Below are 22,135 nucleotides of genomic sequence, written 5' to 3' on the forward strand. Positions count from 1 at the left end.
GTGTTTGGCCTCATCCCATTTTCACTCTCAGAAAACAGGCCAAATTCATGTACACTGAATTTCCCCTCTGTTTTCTTGTGTGTGTGTTTAGGGGGGGGTTGTTTGTTTGTTTTAATTAAGTAACAGCAGTAGCATTGCCTATGCTCTAACAGCTTTGCTGGGCTATGCACCACCTCTGATACAGTCACCTGAAGGGACCAGCACTGGACAAGGCAGGAGCTTGGCCTTCATGCCCATTTACTCCTGGTGCTTTTTTGAGAATGTTACCTCTGGGATGGCAGATTTTCCAAGTGAGAACGGTAGAGAGCAAGCATATTCTACACATGCTGTTGGAAAGACATCAGAGAGCAATAGCTTCTGGCTTCTGAAGACTGTGGTTGTAGCAGTGCCAACAGGTGAGGGCTGGAGGAGTCTACACAATTTTTAAAACAAGAGAGAGCAAGAGAGAGCTATTTACTTGGCATAACTGAGATCCAAAGGTAGGATGTATGACTATGCATGCAAACATACTTTAACTCCTTTCTGTTTTTAATACTGCATTCAATGACGCATGGTTCTGGAGGAAGAAGAGAGACTGTAATTTGTATAATTTAACACTAGATCATAGCACATAGCACAAAAAAGCAAATAAGATTGCTTAGTCAACAGTAAATCTGGCATTTACTAACTTTTCAATGTGTGGGTTGGCAACCTTAAAGTTCAGTTATCAAGAGGATCAAAGGAGGCTATGCAATTTTCTAGGAAAAAGCTAAAAACCAATTCTGTCACTCAGCATTAGCAGGCCTGGACCCTTAACCCTCAGCAGTGCAAGTAAAAAGCATTCATGCTGCTGGAGCTATGGGACTATGTCACATCGCACCAAGAGAAGATTATTACCCCAGAGAGGAAGAAAGGGCTGACCCAAGACATGAAATGGAGAGGGGGTGCTGCCTGTCGTCCCCTTAATCCAGCTGCAAGTGGAGGAACTCCTGCATTAAGGATAGTCCCAGACGAAAAATTGACCAAGGGCTGAATGGGTATATTCAAAGCAGAATAATCATACCCTGACTGTGGTTGCATCTGGCTCAGCAACTGTCAGGTAGTCCCTGTTTATGCTGCTGCCTCCTGAGGCATGAGCCTTCAAAATGTTTGTTTGCGGCTATTTTGAAAGATGATACTTAAATCAGGATGTCATGAGATGAGTAAAAGCATTTACTGAAGCACAGGGTGTGGATATTGACAAATTGTTAGGATGAAGTCCTAACATGAAAACTGAAAAAGTCAAAAGCATCTTTTTATCAGAAAACACTACATTAAGATAATACTAATGAAGTTTTAGAGTGGATAGTTACCAGCTCTATAATCACCAGTCTCCTTAGTAATCTATTAGCATAGATAGCCTAAGATCACACAGATGAGAGTTTAATAGTCAGAAGTGACTTCGTCCACCATCAAGAAAAGATAAAGGAATTATGACGGCTTTGCTTGCAAGGTTTATAGTTGCAAGGCTCATTTGCGTGAGGCCACTGCAGGAGCCTGAGTGTAATTTTACTCAAAGCTGTGATTTTGGTGGAGCTCTCTTCCTCTGCTTCTGCCATGTCACACTGGCAAAGACTTGTCCTTTGGAAGCTAATGTGTAAAGGTCTCAAAAGGAATGACTGCAAATACGCACCTGACCCTGGCAGTAAATGATAAACAGAGGAGCATTAGGCAGGTGCCAGAAATGCTGGGATCTCAACTTGATTGTAAGCCCAGTCTTTCCTGATTTACAAACAAAACAAAATTTTGACAGATAATTGTCTGAAAGGAGGTTTTGTTTCCTCTGGTAATTGCTACAACTGGAAGTTGTAAAATGCTATTAACGTGCAAATATGATCACTTAGTTGGTATTCAGTTGCCTAAATATTTGAGACATCCTAAGGTGGGCTCCAGCTACCCATCTAGAGGGTGCGGGTCTCCCTTGTGTCCTGTGTCACGTCTGTTGGCCCCATGCAGGTGTCTGGGAAACCCTAGACTGCTTAAAGTGTCACTAAATGCCTATGTCTAGGCAGCCGAATCTCTCCTCTGTCTTAGCTTGCATCATCTGTGGAGAGATGGGGTTTGAATCTTAATAATATTTTCAAAGATGATTTAATTTTTTTCAAAGAATCAGCCTCCTCTTCAGCAGCCTAAAGAAGCAACAGAATAGTTTATCAAAATCAGTTGATGATCACATGATATTATCAGTCGATCTTACTAAACTAAGGCCGGTCAGCACCTGCAATGGGCACACTCAACACGGACGTCAGCATTTTCCTGATGCTCTGGCTGCTGCAATGACAGTCATTACAAGATGATGTCAATATGATTTATTTTTAAAAGATTATTTTTCTGCATTTCTGGTGAAAAAGTATGGTGATATGAATTAGTGGTGTAGCCCAGAAGCTCAAAAATCAGAAGCAAAAGGAAATGAATATGGGAAATAAAAGGAAATGTGTCTGTTGAAATTAATTGATGATCTGGAGATGCAGATTCATTTTTATACAGCTACAGCTGCCAATACTGAATTGAAGCAAAATTGAATGTTTTAATGATGCTTATCAGAACAGTGCTACTACTTACTCTACAGGAAACTCCTGCTGAGGTGTTGATTTTATTTTGCTTTCCGCACAGCCTATATTTAGCATTTTTCTCTTCTACAAAGGAAAGTTTTCAGGAGGAAAAAATACCTTGGTGCGACATTAAAAATGTGATTACAGTCACCTAACAGTTGGGAAATTTCTAACTCAGCCCACGTTTTCATACACATTACATTGCAAGACCTCCTTCTATTAAATCAGCCCACTACTCCAGGAAAGAATATATTACTGGAAAATGTAAAGAAAAGTGTTTTACCTGTAAAAAATACTCATGCTTGGTATTTTGTATTACTCTGTGGTATGTGAAAATCTAATACATGACTACAAGGTAATCCATAAATCTGAGAAGACAAATTTACACTTACTTAAGGGCCTACCCTTTTTTTGGTCTGAGTTTTGATTTAATTCTGAATGCTTTTTTTTTTTCATATATCAGAGAGCCAAATAACTTTATTTTCCCTTAGGAGAAGAACTCTCCCTTGGGGAGCTCAAAACAAAACATTATGCATTTAAGATACACGTTTGCAACTAGATTAACAAAATGACGTCTGTTGTGTGCAGACAGTCCAAATAGTTTTTAATGACACTTCCCAGCACAACCCTTGGGTTTAATATACAAGCCTTAAAATTAAATAACCCTGCTTCTCTCCCCTACACCCTCTGCCTCCGTTGCTTTTTAAATGTATTTTGCTGGAGGAGAAGGGAGTTTATTTTGTTTGGGTTTTCTTGGTTTTGTTTTTCTGAAAAGGCACCACACTGGCAAGAGGAAGTGGCAGTCAGGCAGGCAGTCTCCCTCTGCGCTGCGAGTCTCTCATTCAGTTTGGTTAGGCAAAATCGCTTCCTCTCCCTTCCCCTCCCCTTCCCCTTTTTGGGCAGCCGTCCCACCAGGCAGCCCCCTCCCCTCCCTTCCTGACAAAAAGCAAAGGGCAATGTGATGAAACCACAATAAAACTGCCCTGCCAACCAGCCTCCTGGAGAACAGCCGTGGTGAGTACCAGCAGTCGGTCTGCAGTTTCCCCAGCCTGGCCCAGGTCCCTCTCTCCATTCGCGCTCACTTTTCATTACAGTAATTATTATGGCTCGAGTGTGTCTTTTTAATAATCACCGCAGATATTCAACCCTGATCTGCCGTCGTTGGAGTCTGCTTCTTTCCCTCCCCACGTTATGATGTGTCTGGTACCTGCTCAGCTACAATGACTTTTTTCCGTCAATTTACCGCACTCCGCAGTCGGCAGATAAAAATATTATAAACAGGAATCTGAAAACAAAACAAAACAAATAAAAACATTTCTTGATACTGCTGAAAAATGACCTTTATGTGCTGCCCTGTTCTACTTCAAGGCCTGGTAAACCCACAAGAAAGATTCCCATTAGTAAATCACTGTTGGATCATTAAACCTTTTTAAGGCAGTATGTGCTTTACCAAGAGAATGAGGATTACGACACAGCAGTGTCTGCTGCCCACTGACAATCATGGGAACCGACCTCAGTAATAAATCCATGAATTATCTGGCTCACTTTGACCGGTTCTCACGCCAGAGCAGCTCCTTTGATGTGACCGTCAAAACCCGAGGATGCCCAATAGCAGTAGCCACCGACAAAACAATAGAGAAGTAATAATTCAATATAAATATGTAAAGCCTGCTTCCCCATATGCCCAGCTTTTGCAGTAGGGAATTTCTTTGCCTGTGGATGAGACTGGAGACAAAAAGGAGAAAAAAGCCCTTGTATTTTCTCTGAATAACCCTTTAAGAGAAGAAAAGCTGGGCATGTTAGAGAGAAATTTTTTAGCTATCATTGATGTGCATGACTTTTTCAGCCAAAGGGGGGGTTCCCTGTTTCTTTTTTAAAGCAGTCATACGGTTCAGAAGCAACATTCACTTAAGGACTGATCCTGCAGAGGGACTAAGGACATAAGTAGCCATATTCAAAGGAACTATTCCACTTCAGTGAGACTATTCATGTGAATAAAGTTATTCATGCCTTTAATCCCTTGCAGAACAAAAACCTCAGAGGATACACTCTCATTTGTCTGATTTGCAAAAATATTTAGGTGTCAAGCTCCCTTTGATTTTCTGTGATGTTTAAACAGGTCAGAAATATGACTGCCAGCTTCTCGGCTGCCCACCTGTAAAGTGGGGATAGCATTATTTAATTTCTCTTGTCCTTGCTCTTGCCTATTTCGATCTCAGGCTCTGGGGCAGAGATTGCCTCCAACTGCATGTGCACATTGTGAGCATCCCTAGCTACGGTCTCTGGCCCTTAATGTAAGACTCCTGTTAATAGAAGGTAGTAGCTGTCCCAGATGCAAGATGCTAGTGAGGCGATCAAATTTCTGATGGTATAGTGGATGGCATGGAAGAAAAATCCCCTTCAAATTAGATGACCCCAGGAGAAGCAGAATTTACTACATTATTTTTAAATATTCTCTTTTTTTTTATTCCTAAAGCAGGATCCAGAGAGTAGATTGTAGGTGCAAAAGACTTTAAGACACCTGGTTTTCAAAAACACTGAGTAGCTGTGACTGCACCAGCATGACAGGCGTGAACAAGCAGGGGACACTGCTCGTGGGTGTGTTGTGCCAAGCTGTCACAGGGGAATTGCTGCCGCTCAGGGTGAGTTGACTCTCGCCTTGCCGTAGGCAGGCGGCTGCTCACTCCCACTCTGTTTGGCGTGTTTCTCTCGCGCCGCAGAAAGTTTCTGACTCCAGGCGGCCCAGCAGTTCGGTACATTCATCGAGAAAGCAGACAAATGGGGGCTGATAAGGGCTTCCTCTGCATTTCTAAGTTTCTAAAGAAGTGTGGTAGCCTGGCATGTTGCAGTGAGCTACCCCACGTCGCGTACTGCCTCCAGACACAGTGAGAGCCACCAGCAGCTCCTCTCACTCACTTCTTTGAGAAACACAAGCTTGGGACAGGTCATGGCAAGCAACCCAAATATGAATACTTAGAAAGTGAGTTTTGCATGCATATGAGCGCTCCCTGTGACCCTCGCAGAAGGCAGGTAATTCATGGCGATAGGGACTTGTGCTGTCATGCATGCTTCATCCTCAGCTCCAATACCTTTGCTTAATGAAACATCAGTGCAGTAATGCTGGAGGGATGAAAACCACCCGGAAGAATATATCAAGACACTCTATTTTGATTCATCCAGGACCCCTACCCAAATAAATCTCCAGCTGAAACTCTCTACCCAGGTTGGGGTAGAGGAGGAACAAACTGAAGGTTATGTGCTGCAAAACTTCACCCTGTTATAATTAGACAGGTGACCTCTTTTCTGAACAGAGGGAAAATCATCCCTATTTCTTCCTTTATTTTGCCAGATCTCTTGTGCTGAGTTGTCATCCATGCAATATAGTTTATGTAATTTATGCAATACAGAATTGTCACTTACTTATGTCAAAAAAGTCCTTGTAAAGGATTCTGCGACCGCTCGGGGAGTCCAGGCTTGCGCAGTGGCTGTCAGCGGCAGAGGTGCAGAAGGCACCGTGCCATGGTCACGCACCGCCAGCTGTATCAGACTCCCTGGGGTCACACGCACCACCACGAGCCAGAGCACATGCTGCAGTATCAATTTTTCATTTGTTGTTATTTTCCTGCTTTGGAGGGAAGCAGACACCTCCCAGGTCTGTTTTTCTGCGAGCTAGCCAGAGATTAGCCACAGCGTAATGCATCATCAATATAGTTTACTAAAATGTGATTAATCCACAGAGCACATGAGGAACAAGGCATGGAAGAGCAGAAGGTCATGACTGACTGACTACAAGGCAGTAATAAAAGGGGTCTAGAAAATAGAGTTTCAACGTGCAAGTGAAAAAGTTCAGGCATTTAAAAAGATCAGAGCTTTCATGATTTCATGATCAGAGAACTTCTTAATAAGATATGGCAATTGCTCCTGTTAAAGAACTTGGTGGAAAATGGTCCTTGGAGAGTGTTATTGAGATCTATTTAGCAATTAAATCTTTATTTGACTTTCATTACCATCATCTTAAATAAAATGCCGTGTTTGGGATAAAATCATCTCTCTTAAAATACAATTTGGAATAAATTTTCTACACGCAGTTCTTAAGCAAAAGCCATACTAGGATTGGAAATGAGGTTTGCTGTTTCTTTTAGTTTATCTTACTGTCCCAGGTGTTCTATATCGATCTTCTGTGCCTAGAAAAAGACACTTACAGCTACCATTTTAAAAAATAGCATTTTATAGAAACATTGAGGAGAGGGAATAGGAGGAGGAAAAGAAAAAAAAATCAAAAAACAAACAAGTCTGGAGAACGGATTGTGTGCCCAAAACCAATTTTTTTCCCCGCCTTCCACCTCCATCAGTTTATCTAATAAACACTTTGCCTCGCTTGTATGTGTTGGCTGCCACAGCTACAACAGCCTCCTCCTAATGCCCAGACCGCTCCCATGCTCCACTAACCTTGTGAGTCCGTGGTGCAGAGGGGCAAGAAGCCCGTCTTCCCTCTCTCCTGGCTAGCTCATGTGGCAGCTAGCTCACCGGGGATGCACAAACTCTGGTTCCCTCCTCTGCCCTGGTGCAGACTTTCTGCACCATGTTCAGTTCAAAATCTACAGGTAAAACAGAGACACTGCTGCCCTGTTGGAGTGGCTGCAAGGCTAATTGCCCTGAGGGCCACAGGGATCTTCATCACTCTAGTAACAGTATATATAATCAATATATAAATTCCTTAGATAAACTGAAGTGTAGAAGAATCTGCAGCATACTCCTGATAATCCTTTGTAACATCTCTTTTGTAAATGATACATCAAGGCTGTTAAAAAGATGTGTAAAGCTTATACATACACTCTTATACTTAAGAAAGCATGTTGCTTGCAATCTGGTTTAGTAACAGCTTCGTCTGTGCCTATAGTAGGTTTTATCAACAAATGCAAAGCCTTCATTACTGTACAGCTCATTAGAATTAAACAAATAGTGTTAACATTTGAAATTAAATTAGAAATCTTTTAAATAGCAACCAGTCTGAGAGAATGAGAGTAAGTGGAAGACGTGCGACTAGGATGCCACCTTGTGGTATACGAAAATGGTATTTTTATCAAGAAGCAGAGATTAGTTTACCTTTAGCGGGCAGAATAATGTTTTAGCTCAGTGTTTATTGCCACAGCAAAAACAAAAAAAAGTGGATAAACTGCCACCTGAATTTCATGGGTACAACATAAATCCAGTGAATACATAGTCAGTTAAATATGTCTTTCAGATAAAAAGGCTATATGAGGACAAGCAGAAAACATGCCTTTGGAAAAAAAGCTGGGAGTATTCAATTTTTAATTATCCTGTTCATTTTCAAAGTCATGCAAAGTTTTACGTTCAGTCACAGAGAAAATATTTTATATAAGCTTGGAAAAACTTAAGAGGCAGAATTAATATAATGCTATAACAAAGAAAAATTAATACCAGAGATATAAAATTAAGTTTGTATGTGAAAGCTCCTATCTCCCAAATTTTTCAAGAAAGTATAAAAAGTAAAAGTTAAGAGTCTTAACCAGATACTCTCAGCTGCTAGTTTAAATGAATCTATTGTAAAGGTGTTGTTTTGCTTACCTCTCCTTTCTTAATTCTACCGCACTGTGATCCCGTTAACCTGGCTCTGAGATGGAAGGCAGCAGAACAAGCTTTTGAGGAAAAACATAAATGAAAGGAAGATATCTGAATGTCTCTAAAAATACTTGAAATCCAGTATCTCAGAATATATCATAGTTGGAAACAAATTCAGCTACAGTTTGAGAATGTGACCCTTCAAATAACAAAAACCTCATATTGATCTTATATTTGATTGAACCTCCTGTCATCTGCAAAAGAGCTCATCTCTTCTGGGACACTAGTGTAACAGTGTTGTGAGTTACTTCTTATTTAAAACAACAAAAACAACATAAAAGACTCTGTCAGAGATGCCTCTCCCATCTGTTAATAGCAGCAGTCAAACTTTAAACTAGCACAACTGTTTAACCCAAGCTGAAGGTGAACACTTGTCCTGGTGTCTTTTCAGTTCAAACCAGATCGCTTTTAACCACCTGAAGTGTTAGTAAATCAGCAAGAGCACACATTTCCACTCCTTGCCAGGTGGATTTTGTACTTTGTCCAAGTACTTTGGCAAGTTTGAAGTCTGGCATTGTGTCCCTCTTTTCTTTAAGAAAAGACAACTTTTCTTAATATCTAAAGGATGGTGACCTCCCCTCTCCCTGTTTGCGTTCTGCCTTAAAGCAAAGGAGATCTCTTCCTTTTGCACCCCCTTGGTGCTTCTTTGTCATAAAAAGTATGCTAGAGGACCTCGGGAGTTCCCACGAGACGCTCCTATCGAAATTGGAGCGTAGCCCAGGCTGCAATGCTCATGACGCACACCCCGGTGAAGACAGCCAAAGCCGCTGTTTCCAGTGGGGCTTTCACATCACAGCAAAGTCCTTCAGCATGAAGTGCGGCCTGCCGAGATTAAGGAGCTATATGGGCGATGCAAGGGCTGTGGCATGCTACTGGCAGCAGGAAGGGTCCCTGCTAAGCGCAGTCTGCTGAGTGCACTCGCTCCTGTTTTAAGAGAGCTGGAGAGCTTTGCCGTCTGTCTAAGCTAATTTTATTGTGACTGGTATTTCTTGTCTTAACTGTGGCAGGCACTGTCCAGCATGAGAGAAGAGGTGCTCCCACTGCCCCCTCTCTCATCCCACAGATCATGGGCAGGGGCAGGAGGTGGGGGATTATGCCCTGGCAGACAACGGGAGGAAAGAGGGGAGCAGCTCTTGCCAGAGCCAAGATCCATGTTTGGGTCCACAACTAAAGTGCCCTGTCATGGGACAGAGCTGGGCTTGGGCCCACCATGGAGCTGGGCTCAGATGCACCATGGAACTGGGCTCACCCCCACCAAGGAGCTGGGCTTGGACCTACCACGAAGCTGGGCTCACCCCCACCATGGAGCTGGGCTTGGACCTACCATGGAGCTGGGCTCACCCCTACTGCAGAGCTCAGCTTGGACCCACTGCGAACCTGGGCTTGGACCCACAATGGAGCTGGTGACAGCTTCATTACAGGCAGGTGGGAGGGTGGGAGAGAGAAGCTGATGAAAGGGTTCTGCAAATAAAAGGGGTCTGCAAGCCATCACCATCCTAACCAGGCACCCACCCTGCCGATGCCTGTGGCCCAGGGCCGCGGCACCCTGGCAGCCCCTCCTGGCAGGCATTGCTCAGCAGCACTCAACTGACTTCTAGCAACCCAAGGGTAGGAATCGAGCGTCCAGAGGTGGTTTCATGATGGCTGGACTTTCAGACAGCGGATGCACCTGGTCAGGCTTCCCCTTCCTGCCCATACGTGCACAGGGAGCTGAGTCTTTGCAATGTCCTTCACACGAGTCGATTTAAATATGGAGTGTGCATTAAAGCTTGCTGCTCGGCAAACGACGCCTCCTGCTTGCACAAGAGCCGGCCAGATGTTCTTTGAACTGCGGAAGCCCAGGGAGACGGATAAAGAGAGTTTTAAAAATCAGACGGAGGTTTTTAACAACTAAAACAGCAGCTTCCCTGACCGGGAATCGAACCCGGGCCGCGGCGGTGAGAGCGCCGAATCCTGACCACTAGACCACCAGGGACCGCGCTTGTCCTCTTCCCGGCGTTCAATAAAAAGTGTTTAGGAGGCGTGCCCGCCTCGCTAGCTCAGCTACCGCAGCTCCGCCCCTTGCGTGTGGCCAGGCCCCGCTGCGTCCCGCCTTCCTTCTGCCTCCCCTCTCCCCCCGCCTTTCCGGACAGTACCAAGACCCGGAGGTAGAAATGTCTAGGGGAGGGACGTTCCATTCTGTCCCACCGAAGGGGGGCGGCGGCGGGGGTGGGGGCGCGTCGCTCCAGGCGGCCGAGGGCTGCGAAGCCAGCGGGGGCCGGCAGGGCGCCGGGGGTGCGAGGGGAGATGGCGGCGGGGGTGGGCGGTGGCGCGGATCGCGGGGCGGAGGAGGGCCGCGGCGGGCCGCCACGCCGAGCCGAGCCCTGGGCCGGGCCGTGAGGGCGGCCGGCCGCTGGCTCCGCGGGGTGCGAAGCGGCCGCGGCGAGAGGCGCCCCGCAGGGCGCGGAGAGGAGGCGGCTGGGCCGCCCGGGGGCGGCGGCGGCCGCCGGAACACCGGATAATTAACGCGTCCTTCACAAGAATGGGCTCTTTTGTTTATTTATTTGTATTTATACACCATTTATGGCCGTGCTGTTTCACGGGGCACTCGACAGCTGGTGGCGGCCACCCGTCTGTGGTGGCTTTTATTTACTGCAAGCCCCCTGTGCCGTGTATAGCATATTTATAATATTCCTCAGTGACAGCTCGTCCACGCTGAACCCGATGGTTTTCCTTAATCTAGGGAAAACTTTATCAGAGTGTTGGTAACTGTTCAAAAATACTAAAAAAAAGAAAAAGAGTTGCAGGGTGCAAAACCAGGGCTGTTTTGTTTTTTTCCTTATTTCATGGTCCCTGTTTATGCTGTTCCTTAAAAGACCGTCATCCTGCTGGGTGTGAGAGCTCCAGGATGCAGATCCAGGGCAGTGACTCCCGGGGGTGAAGGGACGAGAGGCGTGCTGAGCAGGCTCTCCACTGCTTGTGTCAGCTCTGCTCAGACCAGGCAGGCTCCAGAAACACAGGGAATTTAAATTCTCAGCATTTTCCATCTTGCGCCTATAGGTCTTGATTTCATAAGCAAAATAAATCTGTAAGCTACACTGGCAAAAGTAATTTTCTCTAAGCAGTGTCCATAATATGAGAGGGTTTGCTCTATACAAGCAAATCTTCGCTTCTCAAATTCTCTGACCCTGTAATTAATTATATAAGAGACCGTTTCCATGTTGAAATAGATCAGCTTCAGACTCTTTGTTTGTGGATTCTGCAAACATGACTTAGCTTATCTTAAAGGCTTTGGAGTCTGAAAGCAAACTAAGGGAACCCATGTTTCCCCAGGGATGTGCTCAGGAGTTTTGGGTCTACGGTTTCACTGTCTTATCAGAGTCCCTGTTGAGTCCAATTGTTCATTTCATCCAAAACTTCTCAGTTTGCAGGCTTCAACAGAAGGTGTGTTTTGATTGAGATGAAGATTTTTTTGGGGTCCAAATTGATTGATTTTAGTGTGCAACAATGTAGATCTCTTATAAAATGTAAGGCTATGGGCTGGCCCTATTAGATAGCCAGATGTCCTGTATACTGTAAGCACTGCATGCCACAAGTGTATATTGATAACAGCTTCTTTGGTTAGAGCAAGGCATTTCAGTCCTTGAGGAGACACCACTGTGGGGAGCTGCAGGTAGGGAACAGTACAGACTGAGGCACCACCAGGGCCTGAGTCCCATGCAAAGATGGGGAATGGTTAGATGGGGGAGCTTCACCTGAACCCAGCAGGCAGCCTGTGCCCTTTGCTATAGAGAAAAGCAAAGTGAGACCCAGTTACCTGCAAATCTGAGCTGAGGGAAAATTTCTGTCATAATATAAATATAAAAATATAAAATATAGTGATCATTTTGACTCCAGAACCTGTGAGGAAATCGCACCAACCAAATGTTAAGGTAGGCCGACCCTGCAGAAACAGAGCTAGCTATAAATGAGTTTATATGCTTAGTAACTCCACGCTACCATGCCTAACAGCATAGGCTACCCCACACAGTGCTGACTTAGCCTCTCGGATGGGTTTTGGAGAGGGGACTGAATTCTGTGCTTCCACGCCTATGTTGCTAGCAGTACTTGAGACAGCTAGTTTAAAACCAGGGCAGGTCCGCAGGAGCTGCGTTTCCAGTATTGAAGAGCTGCCTCACAAAAGGGGCGTGACCACTGTTGCAGTGTTTGTTCTTGGAGTACATCCCTGCTGTGAGAGCGCAGAGGAAGAAAACGGTGATTTCCCTGATTACTGAGCTGCCTGAGTGACAGAGACAAAATATTCCCCCAGGCAATTTCAGAAAAGTAACTGGGACTATGAAATATGAGATCTCCTGACTAATGGCAGCAGTGTAGGCAAACTTGTTTTTTTCCATGTTTTAGGAGACTGTTAAATGCAGAAATAGATCACTCTTGCTCTGTTATGATTCACAATTCACAAGTTATTTTCAGAATAGGTAACATATGATGTTACATTTCTATTTACCCATGAAAGGGTTCTTAATTACAGCCACAAGGGCAGTAAAAACTAATGTATGTACCAGAGAAGATTTACCGAAACAAGGAATCCTTTCCTGGATGTGAACACTGGTTGCAGTGGTGAGAGGGCTGGCCGCTGGACCGCCAGGGGGGCAGCATTCAAAGTCATATGCTGTCTAGTTATTTTTAGAAATACCTTTCTTTTCGGCACAAGTCATTTGCACTGACAAAAGGTTATGCCTCTTGCTCCATCTAGAGCGAGAAACCCATCAGTGAAACTGTCAGCGATTCAGCCTCCTGCCCGCGCAGAAGCAGCCTATGCCTGTGCCTGCATCCTTGCGATGCTCGCGGGAGAAAAGCGATCTTCCCGAAAGCGCCACAGAAGGAACGTAGGCGGCTGATGTTTCTTTTCACTCACCGGAACGAAATGGCTGTGTGTCGCTAAAACCAAGTGAGTAATGCTCCAGCCTTAGAGGCAATGCCCCCCAACTTCCAGAGTTAGGTACCCAAAGCTGAATTTTGGAACCTGAAAAATGGGAGCACTTACTTTTTAGGTAAGCTTTGAGCAACATGCAATTAACTTGTCTGTTCCATATGAATATATTGTATGTTATTATTGCTTCAATTTGCCATGTTAATTGCTGTGTGACAGTAGGCTTACTGGGTGAAAAAGAAAGAATAGCATCAAAATGATGTGCTAATTTACTCAAAGTATTTTATCTGGATGCCTTTTTGCTATATCATGGTAAGTAGGAACTGTCTTTATTACCTGGAATACCCACTTCAGTAGTAGTAAAAATCCTTGATTTGCACAGAAGCTGTAAATGATATTTACAATTATGTATAATGTGTGCATTCATCATTCCTCTTTTCCCCAAACAATGTGTCTGATCTGGAAAGTCTTTGTATCAGCTTTTCTTCTTTCAGTTAGCCTGGTTTAAAATGTACATAATTCTGTTTTTAAGGAGGTGGAGAGAGAGGGGTGGGAAGGAAAAGACCACGCACAGCCTTTTGCTATTTTGTGATTAGTTTCCATGTATAGTCAGAATGGTTACATCACCGTTAGACTATAATAATTTTCTGGAAAAAAATACCATTGTAGTTTATATTTATTATAGGTGTTTGTAGCATAAAAGTGTTTTTGTGGAAAGAATTTAAGGAGGATCATCAAAAGGCGTTGTCCAAATGGTACAGCAGTTTATACACTCCGTGCTCAAATACCATGTTACAAGCTGTAAGGTGACTGGCTCCGTCTTCTTGTAGTTTTGTTTAACTAGAGCTAGGGGGCAGTATGTGAAAATTTGCAGTGTCATTTCCTAATATTATGTAGACTGGATATTTACTATTTACAGAAAATCCTTTAAAGATTCAGAAGAAAAAGAAGGGAGAAACTCATCTGCAGTATTTTTAGAAATAATTTTTTAAGTTCTACTATTGTTTTCCTTGATCTTCCCCTCTTCCCCAACACTGTATTTGATCCAGGAATAACTGTGTCAGCTTTTCCTCTTATCCTGTATTAAAATCCATATGATTCTGGGGTTTTGGAGAAAGTATAGTGGGGAGGGAGGGGAGGGGTCTTCATCAAGTGTCCGCTGAGCTCAGTTGAAACAAGTATGACTTTTTTTTAACTCCTTATGTATCTGAACAAATTCCTTTTCTTTCGCAATCTTTCTGCAGAGCGTTTTGAAGCAACTTCTGGATTGCTCTAGTAGATGGTTGAAACTGGTGAACAGAATCAATTATTAGGAGAAAACTTCTTATAGAAGTTCCAAGTTCTAGTCTCTGTGTTTCTTTTTGATGAAACTTGTACACATTTTCAATACTTTGTTTGTCAAATTGAGTTAAATTCAGCCAATCAGTTCAAAGTTATGGTTTTGTCTGGGAGACTCACAAAATTTCTCATTACATAAACCTAAGAAACCAGGCTAAAAATAGCAATGAGTTGCTATAGAAGTCAGCCCCAAGTGCATGTTTGGATCAAGCAGAGCCTTAATTATGCATAAAAGCCTGCCTGTATGAAATGTATTTTGTGGCTATTTTGGAGTGAATAATTGGAAAAAAACAGAACGATTGCTAATGGGAAAAGAACTTTATTTTTATATCTTTTCAAAACTGGACTGTTGTGGCATTCAGGCTCTGCGATGTAATCTTTTACTGCAGGTTGTCTTTAATAAATAAATGTTAAGGTAACAGGTGCAGATGTTTAAAACAATTACATAAGCCATACATGAACAATACGATTTTTTTTTCTGATATTAGTGTAAGTTGATCTGTGTGCAGGCCATACACGTACTTTCAGTACTCATGGCAGAAGAAAAAAATCTATGGTTTTAGTCTCTGTAATGTATGCCGTTCTGTTAATATACACTAAAATAAGTATTCAGTAGGAAATCAAAACCCATTCAAATACTGTACTTTAGCGTCCCACATCTATTTGATCTTCCATGTGTTGTGTATGTGAGTGTATGTGAAAAATCTTTTTCTAAGGTCAAAAATCACAATTTCAAAGTGATTAAAAAAGCAATCATGCATTTTTCTCTCCTTCAAAATAGTGCAATGAGTGATAAAACAAATTTGCCCGATCCTGAAATGAATGAACTAGATGGATTTAAGATTTTCTTAGGTAAAGATGTTCCAAGCATTTATGTCATCAAGACTATGAGTTAAACAATGTTAGCTTGTGCGTATTCACATGAATTGCCACAAGAACATATTGCCACAGGAATGAGAAAACCATTCACCCTGTCTTCTATCTTGTGTGCTAGAGAGACACCAAAACTGAATTTTATTTTAAAGGTTTTATTTCAAAGGTGATGTGTACATATCACATTCGTTATTGTAACAGACAGTCAGGTACTACCTCTTACTTCCAGACTCAGTAAAATAACATGGAATATTAGACCTCAGGCACTCTCACAGTTTCCTCCACTGACACAGACTGTGTGGGGTTGAGCTCCAGGCAGTATCCCACAGCGCTGTAACCAGAAATTGTAAGATGCTTCTGTTCCAGTCTTAGGGTGCTTCTGCTGCTGCTGTTACAGGAGTTTGAGATTTCCTCCCAGTGCCAGGAGGCTTGAATATGCATTTGAAATGCCTGAGGCTATCTAAATACTGAAAAAAATGTGGAGTTACTTTGTCTATGATATGGAATCTATACATTGTCTTCATAGAGTTTTCTATGCAATACATTCTAATGCTATAGGTGAGATGCGTGGAATAATGATGGGTAGTCAACTTGTACAGCAAGAAAGAGACAGCTTTCGCTGGAGCTAATATAAGGTGTTAGTTGATGTCATTGTCATTTAAGTTCAGTTAAGAGATAAGAAGGTTTTCCACCACTTATTGGACAGGGCTGCATATCATCTATTGAAATGTGGCAAATCCAAAAAAAGTCAGGGGGGAGGTAATATCTTAGGTCTTCAGATTTTTTCTTTTCTTCCAATTTTTGTTATCTAAGAAGTGCCTAAGGAGTAACTCTATACTGTTAGAGAATCCTTGTGCTGGTGAGGTTTTTGAGTGTTTTAACCAGAGTAACTTTGGTTTAGCCCACCGTTTTTGCCTAGGTAACAATGTAGATATAAAATGCAGTAGCTTCGCTATGCTATCAAAATATATGCTAAGCGAGAGGATCTGTTTTAAAGAAAATCTGCACCTTGTAAAAATAAGGTAAACAGTTAAAAAAAAAAGATAGAAGCTTTGCATTTCTAATGTGGAACAGTCCAGTTTCACCCAGAAGTGAGTATTTCGACACTGTAAACCAGCTGTAGTAGAGAACTACATGAGTAAGGAGAGCAAGCTGCCTTTTCTAGGTTCTTATAACTTACTGTATAATTTACTATTCTGCTTTCCAGGAAAAGCAGGCTCAAAATTATATATAGGCATTAGCAAAAGTGTTACAAATCTTTTAATTAGTATTTGTGTAGCATTATTAGGTCTAAAATGAAGCACAGTGTTTTAAAACCTCATTTTTAGCTGGAAGTACTGGGGTAAATTTAGTAGAGGAGCAAAGGCAGTTATTGCCCCAGTTATTGCCACTGAGTGGTAGAAAGCGTACCCTAGGAGTAGGGTAATGGTGGTGGTGGGAGATGGCTGCATGTCCTTATTAGAGTTGTATTCAGTCCTGAAATATACACATCCATTTTTTGAAATGGCTCTTTAAATAGCTATTAGATTAAAAAAATGATAAGTGTATGACAAATACACATTACTTAAAATTTGTTTCATTCATAAAATAATAACTACTAAGAAAAAAAGATTCGTATCTTGAGATAAGACAGCACACCCCTTGGTATTTTTGCTGTATGCTCTTTCATCATGTGTATGTATCTGTGTAGATATACGCTTTGTGTATACAATAGGTATTTATGCGGGGGGAGGAGGGGGGTGCCGCATCCTCCAAGAAGCAGCCAGGGAGAAATACATCCTTCGGGCCCCACGTAATATTCAAATGCGGCCCCGCTTGCGCGCACACGAGCCAAGCGAGCGGCCTCCCTCCGCCTGCCCGCGGCGGGGCGACCCGGAGCGCCGCGGGACGCCGCGCCGGGTAGGGGCCGGGCCGGGGGAGAGCCGCTGGGGCCGGCGCTTCTGCGGGCGAGGCGGGAGCGGTGCCCGGCGCATCCCCCCTCCCGCTCCGCAGGTGCGCGGGGCCGGGCGGGGGCAGCTCCTGCCCTGGCGCGGCCGCCCGCGGGGGTGTTTCTGGAGGGTGTCGCGGAGGAGGATGGCTTATTTTCTTGCTAGCAAGAGCCAGCAGCGGCGGGGGGGCGCCGCGGCCGGCCCCGGCGGTGTGCTGGCGGCCGGGCGTTGCATCTGTGTTTGCCCCGCGTTTGCTAGCGGTGCTTAACGGGGGGGTGGGGGAGTCTGTGGCCGCGCCGCGTCCGGCTGTCGGGGGAGGCTGGCCCCGTGCTTGGAGGAGGAGGCGGCGCGCGGACCTGGCGGGCCGAGGGCGGGAGCTCGGCGGCTGCCGTGGGGCGCGGGAGCCCGCGGCGGGTCCTTCCCCCCGGCCCCGCGGCGCCCCGGCGGCGGGCGGTGGCGCAGCGCCGCCCCGAAGCACCCAGGCGGCGGCGGCCCGGCGCCTGCAGCGTTAACTCTGTGGCTGGTTCGCTGCTGCTGGAGGCAGCCGGCCGCCTGCTAGCTTGTTTACAAACATCCGCCGGGACTGCGGGACCAGCGCGGCGTGCGGAGGTGAGGGGTTATGTGGCTTTCAGTTTTCTTGGCCTTTTTTTATGGCTGCGAGCGAGCGGGTTACTGCAGAGTGGGTCTTGTTACTCGTCTGCAAGGGAGAAGGGGAATCTATTGCGTGTTTCGGACTCGAGTGACGGTGCCGTAGAATTAAGCCTGCCAGCCTGGACCTTCGCTTGTGCTGCTGTTTTCTTGAGCAGCTGATGTATTTGAACGGATTGCTATCTTGGCCTTCAGGTTTTTAAATCTAAATCTACCCTCCCCCCACCCCCGATCTTGGATGACTTTCTGGAGGGTTCCAGCCTTTTATATATGAATTTGTCGTCTCAGGTTATCATGACTAAGTGCTGCTGGGTGCAGGAGGTGGGGTAGGCACCGAGCTTGCCTGTTGATCTGTGCAGCAGACTTTCTTCCCTGCGCCTGGGTATATCTTCATATGCTATTTCAGAGTCATTTTGGGGGTTGGAAGGGCTTGCCTGTGTGTCAGTGATGTGTCTGCAGTATTATGGTACTAAAAGATGCAGTAACTGTTCATCCTCTAGGTGATGAAATAAGATGACGAACACTTACACCTAATAATATGCTAATACGCTTTTACTGTGTGTTTACTCTGTGTGCCACAACTGTGTTTCCAGTAAGTCATCATACATATTTTTTGTATTAATGCATAATGGTGGACTTTTAAGATGGATAGTAACTTATTAATCAATTATGGCTTGCTGCAAGCTGCTGTGATCCAGATTAAAGGCCTGTATTTGGATGAGGCTTAAAATGTATGTTGAAGAACTCTCTCAGCCTATTGCAGAAGCAGGTTTTTGCATAACTTGGAAATTCAGTTAATGCTAGTACTGTTTTATGTATGTATACAAATATGCTTTAGAAAATTAATGCAAATAAGTACCTATATAGTTTCTGGGTGAGAATTACTTTAGCAGGAATATAGCTCTTTAAGCCAAGATGAAAAAATACACAAATCCTTTGCGTTTTAGGCTGCTTTATCTTTCATTTTTCTGTTTACCTGGAAAATGTCCATAAATATACACAAAATATTTTGAAGGACCAAAACATGTAACTTTGGTCTTGTGAATAATTGTATTGAAGTTGATGGGACTGCTTGCGGACATAAAATGTTGTCTGAGAGGCTTTTTTTCTTTTTTTTCTTTTCTCAACTCCTTTTCCTTTTGGAAGGGAATTGAGTACCTTTTTTCCTGTTGCATAATATGTTATAAAAAGAAGCATGTATATGAGTTTATGGCCACTCTCTGTGGCTTTGATTTATTGTTTCTACTGCTGAAATGATAAATCATTCTGTCTGGAGTTGAAGTAACCCAAAATTCATGGGAACAACCCGTGCCTTGTGTAGGAATACTACTTTTTTTGTTTTGTGTATTCAAGATTTTGGAAGATATGAGCAGAATTGGCTAGGAATTGGCTGTATAAATATTTGGCTAATTTATGGTCATGACCTCTTCAATGGACAGCTTGCAAATGTCATATAGTAGTAGGGAATAAGCTTCTGTATTCAAAACAAAGGTGAATTTATTTGGAGAGTGATTGAGATTAGAGAATCACGTTTCTTCAGAAAGGATTGTAACAAACTTGTGAAAATCCTATAGATAAGTAACTGCAGCCACAGTGACTCGCTTTAGACACCCGTCTGGGTGAGTGTTTCAAAGGTGAAAATTAGTATAAACCCCTGGAGCATGATCTGACCCAACAAATTGCTGCTATAGGTATTGCTGCTGCAGGTTTTTACAAAAGATAAGTATGGTGTAAATAGAGAGCAAATGGAGCTCAATTTCCCTTTGCGTTCCAGTAGGTGTTGAAGGGAAGTTGGAATACAACTAACGATAAGAAGAATGGTAAAACGTCCTGTCTTGTGCCCGAGTTTTCCCTTTGTATGATAGGGTTGCTTAGCAGATGCCAAACACAGCAGTCGTGAAAGACTGACAAATCTCGTTTTCCTCATCATCAATAAGCCAAACAAGTTTAAGGCTTTACGGGCTCAGTTCTTGTTTAATGAAGTATGCACATGCTGGCTCAGTATTGAGGGTGGAAATGACAGTCTGCCACTGGGTTAGTTACTTCTTGCTCCCTGCTGTGGAGAGCAAGGCCTCACGATTGATTTTTCTCACTGAGAGAGATGCTCTAATTAGACTGCTGCCCCAAGCGTTTCATATGGTTTAATATCACTTCCAAAAAAAGACAGTTAACTCTATAGACAGTTAAGAGTTGAAGTCAGCATCCAGAAAACTCACTTAGGTGGTCACCTTTGACAAGGAAAAAAAGAGTAGGAGACCAGTAGAACCAAGTTTTCAGATGAATTTTTTTGAAATCTGAGTAGTTTCTGTATTCCCCAGTGATTTTTTTACCTAGCCTGATTATGAGATGGTGAGGCAGTAACAAAATTCACAGCAAACTGGAGGGATTATATTTCCCTTGCAAACATATACATGGTAGTATTTCTTTTTCCCCCTTTTCTTTGCAAAACCTTTTGATCGTAAGCAGAAAACTATACTTTGTTCTTGGTGAAAATGTCAAGCAGCTGTGCTGCCACTGAAGGATATCTGTTATGAACTGTTTGCTCTGTTTTGAAGTTGTGAGCATACTGCAGTGGTCCAGAGGTCTTTGATTATGAATCTGCAACTTACATTCTTCTTGACTACAAGGATGGAGTACTCACACATGTGGAGGTTTTGTAGAGTCTGTCAGTAGTTCATGATGGGTTGTGCTACAGAAGCTAGGAATAAGTGATTAAGAAGGGTGAGTCACTCCAGGTGCAGTGATTTGCTATCACACCTGTGCCACTCCCAGGCTCTGACCAAGCTCTGAGAGCTAGTGGCAGTATCTCCATGTGGCATCACATAGTGTCCTGGAGAAATACTATAGTTATTTAAGACTTAATAACTTGTTATTGAACTACAGCTTATCTTTCAGGAAGGCTTCTGGTTTTGACTTGGAGCTTTCAATGGATAGAAAATTCATCATAGTCTTAAGCCTTTCTAGTCATTATTTATCGTGTGTGTGTGTTTTAATGTGTGCAGTGGTTTTGGTTTGAATTGTGTGCCTCAACTTCCATGTGGTCTTACGGCTTTGTCAGCTAGATCAAGCTAGTCCTTGTTCTCAGTTATTCTGTAGCACACATGTGGTAGTTAATTTACCTTGGGCATCTTGTTTGATGCACTGAATGGATTGAATTATATAGATCCTACTGAGATGCCATTTTTTTTCTTCTGTTGCCATCGTTATGACTGCTCTTAGTATGTTTTACAGTTTTTCAACTTTTTTTTTTTTTTTTTTTTTTTGAAACATAGAGTCTTGACTACCCATGATATTCAGATAATGGTAGTATCAACCTTGTTTATGAGAACAGAAAACATCAGAGTTGAGCAAGGCAGTTATGCCTGTTTATACAGCCACTATTGCATTTACTTTTTGTTTACAGTGTCAAGTTAGGAATGTTTATGTTTATTTCCTTATCCACTGAGTAGGATTTAGAAGCCATTTTTAATAGTTACTGATTTCTAGAAGGGTATTTTTCTTTCAGTAGTCTCATCCAGAAGTGACTGTTTTGGGGAGCATCCCTTAGTCTTTCCATAGATGTCTGAGAGCCATTTCCCAAAAATCTAAGACTTTAAGGGCAGATGACAAGCTGTCCCAGTGTACCGGTTTTGGGAAATCACAGCCTTGTTCTGCAGAAATTCAGTGAGAGCTACTATTTACTTGAACCCAACCTTATCTTAAAGAAAAGGTAATTTATTCTCTGACTCACTTTCCAACTAAATGTAACCTTTTCTAACAATGCTCTCTCTTTCTGCAGCTACTCTTCTCTGTTTCTTCTGCTCTCTGTCCCATATGCCATCTGTCTCACTTTCTGGTTTGTTTGCTTTTTAAATAATTTAAATGCACCTGACAGAAAAGAAGTATGAATAGTTATAAATTGTTGCTGCCACCTTCTTCTGGGGGTAACAGGTATGGAGGGCTTCCTGCCTGGCCAGGTTGCTCTGTGATTTCAGACGCTGGTTGGGATCTGCCTTGGACGTTACTTGAAGGGGGTGCTACAAGGAGCAATCAGGTATTGTCAGTGACTCAGCAGTGCTTGCATGTTGTGTCAGCAGTCACTGTGCAAAAAAGTAGGTTAAATAACACAGTGGGTAGCATTAGTCTATTGTCTCTTAGTTAAGAAATGTCCCGATGTGGTGGCAAGGGCTTTATTTTACCCTCAACTTAAAAAGTGGCATTTCTGTAATGTTTTTAAGTAGTTGTAG

General features: G+C 43.3%; 1 protein-coding gene and 1 non-coding gene across 8 annotated transcripts in view; one reads left to right on the forward strand and one right to left on the reverse strand.

Moving 5' to 3' along the window:
• Window positions 1–10,116: 10,116 nt before the first annotated feature.
• Window positions 10,117–10,188, reverse strand: TRNAE-CUC (transfer RNA glutamic acid (anticodon CUC)). The gene has a single exon. It is a non-coding gene; the product is annotated as a tRNA-Glu (tRNA).
• An 87-nt stretch (window positions 10,189–10,275) lies between these two features.
• NCOA7 (nuclear receptor coactivator 7) overlaps window positions 10,276–22,135 on the forward strand; it is a 104,047-nt gene continuing 92,187 nt past the window's right edge. For 3 of the 7 annotated variants that reach the window (XM_026105097.2, XM_026105104.2, XM_026105103.2), the window contains exons 1-2: window positions 10,276–10,360; window positions 12,946–13,140. The gene's annotated coding sequence lies outside the window, so the exon portion shown is untranslated. The other 4 variants (XM_026105098.2, XM_026105102.2, XM_064508945.1 and 1 more) reach the window with 4 other exon arrangements.

Source organism: Dromaius novaehollandiae, chromosome 3 (genome assembly GCF_036370855.1).
Source record: "Dromaius novaehollandiae isolate bDroNov1 chromosome 3, bDroNov1.hap1, whole genome shotgun sequence".
Classification (NCBI taxonomy): Eukaryota; Metazoa; Chordata; class Aves; order Casuariiformes; family Dromaiidae; genus Dromaius; species Dromaius novaehollandiae.